The sequence below is a fragment of the Myotis lucifugus genome, unplaced genomic scaffold, assembly GCF_000147115.1.
Source record: "Myotis lucifugus unplaced genomic scaffold, Myoluc2.0 scaffold_80, whole genome shotgun sequence".
Lineage (NCBI taxonomy): Eukaryota > Metazoa > Chordata > Mammalia > Chiroptera > Vespertilionidae > Myotis > Myotis lucifugus.
Genome location: NW_005871128.1, coordinates 2,971,561 through 2,981,911, shown reverse-complemented (window position 1 = coordinate 2,981,911; position 10,351 = coordinate 2,971,561). Strand labels below are relative to the sequence as shown.

At 44.2% G+C, this 10,351-nt stretch overlaps 1 pseudogene; it reads left to right on the top strand.

The window, feature by feature from the left end:
* The first annotated feature begins 1,710 nt into the window (after positions 1-1,710).
* Positions 1,711-10,159, top strand: LOC102417189 (annotated as a pseudogene).
* Positions 10,160-10,351: the final 192 nt, after the last annotated feature.

Genomic DNA, 10,351 nt, shown 5'->3' with positions numbered 1-10,351 from the left:
GGGATCATGTGGTATTTATCCCTTAAAGAATATCCTTCAGCATTTCATATAATCCTGGTTTGGTGGTGATGAACTCCTTTAGCTTTTCCTTATCTGTGAAGCTCTTTATCTGATCTTTAATTCTGAATGACAGCTTTGCCGGATAAAGTAATCTTGGTTGTAGGTTCTTGGCATTCATCACTTTGAATATTTCTCGCTACTCCCTCTGGCCTGCATGGTTTCTGTTGAGAAATCAGCTGACAATCTTATGGGTACTCCCTTGTAGGTAACTAACTGTTTTTCTCTTGCTGCTTTTAAGATTCTCTCTTTGTCTTTAGCCCTTGGCATTTTAATTATGATGTGCCTTGGTGTGGTCCTCTTTGGATTCCTTTTGTTTGGGGTTCTCTGTGCTTCCTGGACTTGTAAGTCTATTTCTTTCATCAGGTAGGGGAAGTTTTCTGTCATTATTTCTTCAAATAGGCTTTCAGTATCTTGCTCTCTCTCTTCTTCTGGCACCCCAATAATTCAGATGTTGGTACATTTGAAGTTGTCCCAGAGGCTCCTTACATTATCTTCATATTTTTGGATTCTTTTTTCGTTTTGCTTTTCCGGATAGGTGTTTTGCTTCTTTGTATTTCAGATCTTTGACTTGATTCTTGGGATCCTCTCGTCTGCTGTTGGATCTCTGTATATTATTCTTTATTACAGTCAGTATATGTTTAATTTCTGACTGGTCCTTTTCCATTTTTTTTGGCATTCTCATTAAGATCCTTGAAGGTCTCACTAAGTTCCTCGGAGGTTCGTAGAAGATTCTTAAGTAACCTTATAACTGTGGTTCTGAACTCTATGTCCTCCATTAGTTTGCTTTCCTCCATTTCTTTCATTTGTGACATGTTTTTTTGTCTTCACATTTTTGGCTGACTGCGAGGAGCCACTGTGTCTATAAGAAGAACTGCTGTGCTGGAGACACCCTTATGTGGTAGGACTTGCTTCAGTGGGGCTTTGGTACTCACTGAGTCTGCTTCTTGAGTGTGTCCCTTATAGATGTGAGGAGTTGAAATCTAGTATCTGACCCGGAGTACCCTGGCTCCTGGATCTCCAAGTCAACCACTGTGTGGGTCCACCCAGCAGGGGCTACAGCAATATCAACAGATTTCTCCCCTTTGTTTGGAGTTTGGAAGTTTTGGAGCTGATTCACTGAGGTTTGTTAGGCTGCAAAAGCGCACGCAGGTGCCTCCTTTGTGCCGCCAAGCACAGCTTGGGAGGGAATGTAGTGGGGCGGGGTCTCAGAGAGTTCCCAGGGTGGGGCAAACAGCAATGGTGTCGTCAGTGACTCCCCAACTTCCTGAGTGCCGCGCGCGCCCCCACAGCAACAATGATCCCTGCGAGCAGCTCTGTGAGAAAGTCACCTTCGCTTTCCGACCTGCTGCAAGACACTCCCGTTTCTCCCCATAGGAGCCTGGGTCCCCAGCGTCTCGCTGTAAATGAGTTCCATGCGTTCGAGAGTTTGTCCCCTTCCGATTGAAAAAAACCGCGCACCAAGGTGCAGCAGCCTCGCGCACGTCCCCGTAGTACCTCTGTTCTTGGCGCCTCTCCCCTCCTACTCGGTCTCAATGCACTTTTTTCTTTCCTCCTAGTTGTAGAACTTCCACTCGATCAGCTTTCCCGTGGTTCTGGATGATAGCTGTTTCGTCTTATAGTTGTGGTTTTAATGTTGTTGTGGGGGGCAGCATGTACAGGTTTGTACCTTATGCCACCATCTTGGTTCTCTGTCCAGGCTATTCTTGAGTTATATCCTTTTATTCTAAACTGGTAATACAGGAAGTAAAATGTTTCTCTGAGTTCTGTGAGCCACTCTAGCAAATTAATCAAATCCAAGGATGGGGTCCTGGGAACCTCCTATCTATAGCCAGTGGTCTATCAGAAGCACAGGCAATCCATTATCTAGTCTTACAATTGGTGTCTGAAATGTGTGTGTGTAGTGGGGAGCGGGGTGGAGAGGAAAGTCCTGTGGAACTGAACCCTTAACCTATAAAATCTGGTGCTATCTCCAGGTAGCTAGTGTAAAATTGAGTTGAATTGTTGGACATCCAGCTGGTGTTCCAGAATTGCTTGGTGGTGTGTGTGGGGGCGGGGGGTGGGGCGGGGAGGAAATCCACACATCAGAATTGGGTGGTGGAATCTCAACTGGTCATTCAAGAAACTTGTGAGTTATTCTTGACATTCCCTCCTGTTTCTGCTCCATAGCCAAGTCCAATAGGTTCTGCCTTCAAAGTTAAAAACAAATTCATCCACTCTTATCAATCCTGTTACCACCTCAGTTAAGCCTCCATCATCTCTCCCATGGACCACCCTTCTCCCATTTCCCTCTACACTGTATTTTTGCTAGACAGCATCCGGAGAGATGTTTCAAGTGGATCTCCTTATCTCCACACTAAAAGTCCTTCAAAGGCTTTCTCCAATACACTTGAGATATAAACCAAATTGCTTACATGACCCACAAGGTCTTCATGATCTGGCCCTGGCTCCATAACTACATTTCATACCACATACCACCTCATTTCTGCACACTAGCTCCCTTTCCATTTATCAAACCCACCAAATTATTTCCTGCCTCAGACCATTGTTCTCGTTGCTCCCTCTACTTAACATCTTTTCTCCTTATGTTTTACCCAAGTAACTCATTTATCTTTCAGATAACAGATAAAATGTGACTTTATCAGAAAGACACCCGCCCCCCCCTGGGCTCTCCAATTTAAATTAGGGCCTTCTTGAAAACTCCTTGATAATTTTATTAATCAATGTCACCCCAATAAATCCAATAAGGTAAAAAAAATTAGAATCCCCTTTTATATGCTTCCATTACATTGGTAATTTTAGTTCATCCTATATAATAAAGAGGCGATATGCAAATTAACCCTCACACCCTCACAAGATGGCTGCCTACGACCAGGCCAGCAAGGGGGTTAGTGAGGAACAACCAAACAACTGAACAAGCACTGCATGGGGCGACCAGGCCAGCAAGGGGGTTAGTGAAGGACAACCAAACAACTGAACAGCAGGCTGTGTGGGGCGACCAGGCTGGCAGAAAGGGCAGTTGGAAGTGACCAGGCTGGCGGGGGGGGGGGGGGGAAGGCAGGATGATGACCAGGCCGGCACGCGGAGGCAGTGAGGGGCGATCAGGTCGGCAGGGGGGGACAGTTAGGGGCGACCAGGCAGGCAGGTGAGCGATTAGGAGCCAGCGGTCCAGGATTGTGAGAGGGATGTCTGAGGGGTTCAGATTTGAGAGGGTGCAGGCTGGGCTGAGGGGAACTCCTCCCCCCCCCACCACCACCATGCACAAATTTCATGCACCAGCCCTCTAGTATAATTATAAACATACATAGATTTACATATATATAGTTGTCCTTACCATTCTATAAGCTCTAAGAGGGCACAACTCATGTCCATTTTGTCTATCACTGAATTCCCAGTGCCCAGCACAGTGCTTGGCACAATAAATATTTTTTAACATGACCCTTTAAGATGGACAACTCCATATTTTACATGAGGATACTAAGACCCAGGGTGAAACAACTTTTAAGAACTAAAACAGTATTCTGATAACTAGAAAGCATAAGAAAATTGTTTTCCAGCATGGAGTATTTGATTCTGTAGACTATTAGATTATCACCATCTAGCTCAGCACTGTAGTGCCCCCTTATCTGCAGGAGATACGTTCGAAGACCGCCAGTGGATGCCTGAAACCACAGAGAGCACCAAACCCTATATATATGTTTTTTTCAATTCCTGGCCAGTGTGGAGTTTGCATGTGCTCCGCATGGGTTTTCTCCAAGTATTCCAGTTTCCTCTCACATCCCAAAGATGTGCACATGAGGTGAATTGGCGTGTCTAAATTGTTCCAATCTGAGTGCATGTGGGGACAGGGGTGTGTGTGAGTGGCCCTATCATTGAAGGTGTCCTGTTCAGGGTGGAGTCCTGCCTAGTGCCCCGCGCTGCAGGATAGGCTCTGGACACCCTTGACCCAGAACTGGGACAAGCAGGTTGAAAAATAATTATCTTATTGTTTTTATTACTTTTCCTTAAATGTATATATAGCTCACATTTATTTCAATGTTTAATGTTTTGGTCTTTGTTTAGAAGTTTGATGGGTTTTGTGGCCAGAATATGCTGTAGAAACTTAATTCCTGTTTATAGCAATCAGACTATGGAAAAATTGGTTTCATTATATGTCATTTTCACTTAAACAGTTTTCCAAGAAACTATCTATTGCCGGAAGCCGGTCCATCCTTGCTGCTTGACACAGTTGCTGCAGGGAAGAAACAGCTGCACAGCATATGTTTCAAGGGACCTGGCATATATGGCATACTGTTCTTAATATGTTTGCTACCCTACTTAGCGCTATGTGTGTTTACACCAAGGTCACCTCTCCGAGAAAGGTTGTTGCCCTAGGTGGGGATTTTTCCCTGGAGTTAGGAATTAACAGGACTAAGGAAGGAATAAATCAGTAAAACCCCTTAACTAAATGCCAGGCGTGAGTTAATCACTTTAACTACGAACAATCACATTTAAGATACATAATCCTTATTTAGGATAATCTCCTTCAGTTACTTCCTTGTAGCTTAACAGAACAATAGAGTAGTGACCTTGGAATGGAGATAACAAACGCCCTAACCTTTGAAATAGAATGGATAGGATTAAAATCAGCTGGTATAAATACAGATGTAACAGGAGAATAAAGACAGAACCAGGCTGGAGAACCTGACTAGAAAACCTAGCTAGGCTGCTGATCAACTGAACGCTGTCTCCGTGTCATTCCTTCTTCACCGACTCCATCCACACCTTTGGGAACCCCTGGACCTGCTGGGGCAAGTCCCCAACATATGGTGCCTGAACCCAGAAAAACCACTGGATAATAGTTTGGAGTCACCACACGCTATGGACATGTTAATTGTGTTGGAAGACGAAAAGCCAGTGAGTGTTACTGAAATCCCAGACTGCCACGAGGACATTCACACATACCTCAGGGAGATGGAGATTAAATGTAAGCCTAAAGTGGGCTACATGAAGAAGCAGCCGGCCATCAACAACAGCATGAGGGCTATCCTTGTGGACTGGTTAGTGAAAGTAGGAGAAGAGTTTAGACTACAGAATGAGACCCTGCACTTGGCTGTGAACTACATCGACAGGTTCCTTTCCTCCATGTCTGTGCTCAAAGGAAAATTTCAGCTGGTGGGCACTGCTGCTATGCTGTTAGCCTCAAAGTTTGAAGAAATATACCCCCCAAAGGTTGCAGAGTTTGTGTACATTACAGATTATACCTACACCAAGAAACAAGTTCTGCGAATGGAGCACCTCGTTCTGAGAGTCCTTTCTTTTGACTTAGCGGCACCAACTGTCAATCAGTTCCTCACCCAGTACTTTCTGCACCAGCAGCCTTCCAACTGCAAAGTTGAAAGTTTAGCGATGTTTCTGGGAGAGTTAAGTTTGATAGATGCTGACCCCTACCTTAAGTATTTGCCATCAGTTATTGCCGGAGCGGCCTTTCATCTAGCACTCTACACAGTCACAGGACAAAGCTGGCCTGAATCCTTGGCACAGAAGACGGGCTACACCCTGGAGAGTCTGAAGCCCTGTCTCCTGGACCTGCACCAGACCTACCTCAGAGCGCCGCAGCACGCGCAGCAGTCCATCAGAGAAAAGTACAAACATTCCAAGTATCATGGTGTTTCTCTCCTCATCCCACCAGAGACACTACCATGTTCGACAAACCCCAGAGACGTCAGCCCAGAGAACAGAGCTTTTGGCAGTCATTTATGCTTTTGAACAATTGCAACAGGTTCCCTTTAACTTGTACACTGACTCTCAATATATAGTTAAATTATTTCCTCATATTGAGACTGCCTCTCTCCCACAAGGAAGAACAGCCATTTTCTCTTTGTTAACTCAGCTACAAACTAACATTCATAAACGAGAAAAGGCTTTCTATATTGGACATATTAGAGCTCATTCCTGCCTACCAGGACCCTTAAGCGAAGGAAATTATCAGGTGGATTTACTAACTCGCCCAGTAGTTTGTACAGTTCTAGAAGAAGCCCGGAGGTCTCATGCCATTCACCATCAAAATGCTTCTGCTCTCCGTCTATATTATCGCATATCTAGAGAAGCTGCTCGAAGTATTGTGCGTGACTGCGGCCATTGTCCGACTCATTTTCCTAGCCCTGCTACTGGAGTTAATCCAAGAGGACTTAGACCCTGTGACTTATGGCAGATGGATATTACTCATGTCCCATCTTTTGGCAAACTTTGCTATGTGAATGTTTGTATTGATACCTTTTCTGATGTTATCCTTGCTTCTGCACGTACAAGAGAAGCCTTTAGAGATGTAAGTCAACATTTCTTCCAATGTTTTTCCTACCTAGGAATACCAAGGGCACTTAAAACAGACAATGGGTCTGCCTATACCTCTAGAGCTTTTAAAAACTTATGCTCTATATTCGGCATCACACATACTACAGGAATACCCTACAATACTCAAGGACAAGCAATAGTAGAAAGGGCTCACCAAACTTTAAAAACACAAATTAAGCTGAAACTGGTTTGGCTCAGTGGATAGAGCGTCGGCTTGCGGACTGAAGGGTCCCAGGTTCGATTCCGGTCAAGGGCATGTACCTGGGTTGCGGGCACATTCCCAGTGGGAGATGTGCAGGAGGCAGCTGATCGATGTTTCTCTCTCATCGATGTTTCTAACTCTCTATCTCTCTCCCTTCCTCTCTGTAAAAAATCAATAAAATATATTTTAAAAAAATAAAAATAAAAAAAATTAAAAAAAATTAAAAAAAAATAAAAACACAAATTAAGCCGAACCGGTTTGGCTCAGTGGATAGAGCGTCGGCCAGTGGACTCAAGGTCCCAGGTTCGATTCCGGTCAAGGGCATTTACCCTGGTTGCGGGCACATCCCCAATGGGGGGCGTGCAGGAGACAGCTGATCGATCTTCTCATCAATGTTTCTAACTCTCTATCCCTCTCCCTTCTTCTCTGTAAAAAATCAATAAAATATATTTTAAAAAATAAATAAATAAAAACACAAATTAAAAAATTACAAGAAAATGAGTTTAAATATTCCTCTCCTCATCATGTTCTACAACATACACTGTTTGTACTTAATATACTAAATGTAGATTCTGAGGGATATTCCCTGATGTACAGACATTGGAACCCTGATCTAACTAAACCTAAAGCCCTCACCAAATGGAGAGACTTGCTTACAGGAGCCTGGAAGGGACCTGATGTATTTTTAACTTGGGGGAGAGGATATGCTTGTATATTTCCACAGAACGCAGACTCGCCTGTGTGGATTCCAGACCGTCTAGTCCAACCTTATGTCTCACAGCCCTCCGTCTCCGCCTCACCCTCCTCCTCCCCAGTATCACCCATATCGGCAGACCCAGAGGGCACAGCTGACTCCTCCCCGGAAACCAACACCACCATCAAGCACAGCCCTGATGGACCCGTTGGTCCAGCCGTTCAACGTGCTGACGCCTTGGGAAGACCGTCGCCAGCGATGATGCCCGCTAGCCAGATCAACGAGGACAACCAAACCACCGACTTTAGGACAGCTGAAATCCCTTGACTGAAGAGGCCAGCAACCTTCTACAGGAACAAGGCTCCGTGTGCACTCCATCCACTATGTTTATAGCTATGCTCGCTATCATTGCTTGTCAGTCTTCTTCCGAGTCTTAAACAACCCAATCCGAGAGGTGGCCGCTGATTTACACACACTAACATTTAAAAAATAAAAAAGGGGGAATTTGCCGGAAGCCGGTCCATCCTTGCTGCTTGACACAGTCGCTGCAGGGAAGAAACATCTGCACAGCATATGTTTCAATGGACCTGGCGTATATGGCATACTGTTCTTAATATGTTTGCTCCCCTACTTAGCACTATGTGTTTACACCAAGGTCACCTCTCCAAGAAAGGTTGTTTCCCCAGGTGGGGATTTTTCCCTGGAGTTAGGGATTAACAGGACTAAGGAAGGAATAAATCAGTAAAACCCCTTAACTAAGTGCCAGGTTGTAGTTAATCACTTTAACTACGAATAATCTTTACTACCTAATCTTTACTTAGGATAATCTCCTTCAGTTACTTCCTTGTAGCTTAACAGAACAATAGAGTAGTGACCTTGGAATGGAGATAACAAACGCCCTAACCTTTGGAATAGAATGGATAGGATTAAAATCAGCTGGTATAAATACAGATGTAACAGGAGAATAAAGATAGAACCTGGCTGGAGAACCTGACTAGAGAACCTAGCTAGGCTGCTGATCAACTGAACGCTGTCTCCGTGTCATTCCTTCTTCACCGACTCCGTCCACACCTTTGGGGACCCCTGGACCTGCTGGGGCAAGACCCCAACAATCTATGAATTTAGTACACAAACATGTCTATGATAAAGTTTAATTTCTAAATTAGGCACACTAAGTGATTAACAATAACTAATAATATAACAATTATAACAAAATACTGTTATGTGAATAAAGATTCTCAAGGTATCTTATAGGACTGTACTCACCTTTTCACTTCAAGGAAACACTTTATGGCTTCTCTTTGGTATATCCGAATTACCAACATTACTTTTGCGCTTTGGGGCCATTTTTAAATAAAATAAGCGTTACTTGAACACAAGTACTTGGGTACTGGGACAGTCAATTCGATAACCAAGATGGCTACTAAGTGGCTAAGGAGGGCGTATATAGCATGGATAGGTGGACAAAGGAATGTTTCATGCCCCAGGTGGGCAGAGTGGCAGGACATCAGGAGATTTCATGACACTATTCAGAATGGCTGCAATTTAAAACACTGAGTTGTTTATTTCTGGAGGCTTTCATTTAAGATTTTTGGATCAGACTGTGGAAAACAAACCCCCAGATAAGGGGGAACTACTGTATTGTGGCTTCTACTAGGCTTTTCCTGATGTCCATGAGTTTACTCACATGTGTTTTCAGACTTGTAGTCTAAGTGATAAAATTTTTAAGGATTTCTTCCTTAAGAATATGTTCTAATTTTTCTTTAATGTTTTTCATCATTTCAATCATCTACAATTCACGAGCCCGGAAAAGTATTTACCTCGTTAGAGTCAAACAAGTGAAATAACTAGCAAAAGACACAGGACGTTTTTTTTTTTTTTTTCTGGATCAGTGACTGTTCCGGACACGAACATTAAATGACTTAAAACTGTAACTTTCCAGAGTGCTTTCCCTAAAATAGTTTTGTGCAACTCATTTCTAGTCACAGCAGGTAAAATTTCTTCCAAAGCCCTTCAGACTAATTCTATTGCCATTTTTGCTACAGCACAACTGCAGGATTTAAAAGGCCAGGTTTCCATGCAGGCTTTCCTTGTCTCATTTCCTTATCACAGCATAAGAATCTCTGTTGTGTCCTTGGGTACTGCTTCCAGTCAAATAAAAAGTCGACTTAATCGCACTGAGAATGTCCAACAATCCCCTGGGAATGGAAAAGGGGAGCGAGGAATGCTTTTGGGGGCTTCTTCAAGAAGTTCCTCTCAAATTTGCATCCTCAAATTTATTCTCGAAGGCACACTTGGGTTTTCTTTTTCCCAGCCCCCACTTAAAAAAAAACTGTGGTAAAATACAGTAATAACAAAATTTACCATTATGACCATTTTGAAGGGGCATTAAATACATTCACCTTGTTATGCAACCATCACCACTCTCCATCACCAGAACTTTTTTCATCTTGCAAAATTGAAACTTTACCCATTAAACCTAGACAGTAAAATGCTCCTTGAATAGATAATGCCACATCGTTTTATATTTGTTTTTCTTTTTTTGTTCCAGTTTACATTCCAGTTGCTGGGTAGGAAACATTCATTTACTCCACATCCTCACTAAGACTAGGTATTTTCCTTCTCTCTCTATTCCATTTTGAAGTATAAAAACAACGGAAGCAAAGTGCAGACTGGCTTTGGGGAAACCTTTTAATTTCTGGTTTGGTTCTCTGAATTATTAACCACTTCAGACTTCTCCTTTGTCCAGCCACGAGGTGCGGACTGCGAGTGCGTTTTCGACTTTGTTCGACATGTTTGCTTACTCTGCCCCTCGGACGCCATCCGCTCAAGAACCTAAGGTGTGCGGCCAAGGCAAGTCCCGGGTGCCCTGAGCGCTGTGCCGGCGACCTTCAGGAGGCCTTCGTCCGCCAGCTTCCCTTTACCAGAATCCACGCTCCAGGAGCTCCAGTCGCCTCCGGTCTCCCCGCTGCTCACCGGGTTCCCGGGGGGGGCACGCGGACGCGGCGCGGTCCTCCGCCAGCAGCCGGCAGCCGGGCGGAGCCGGCGGGAAACCGGTCCCCGCG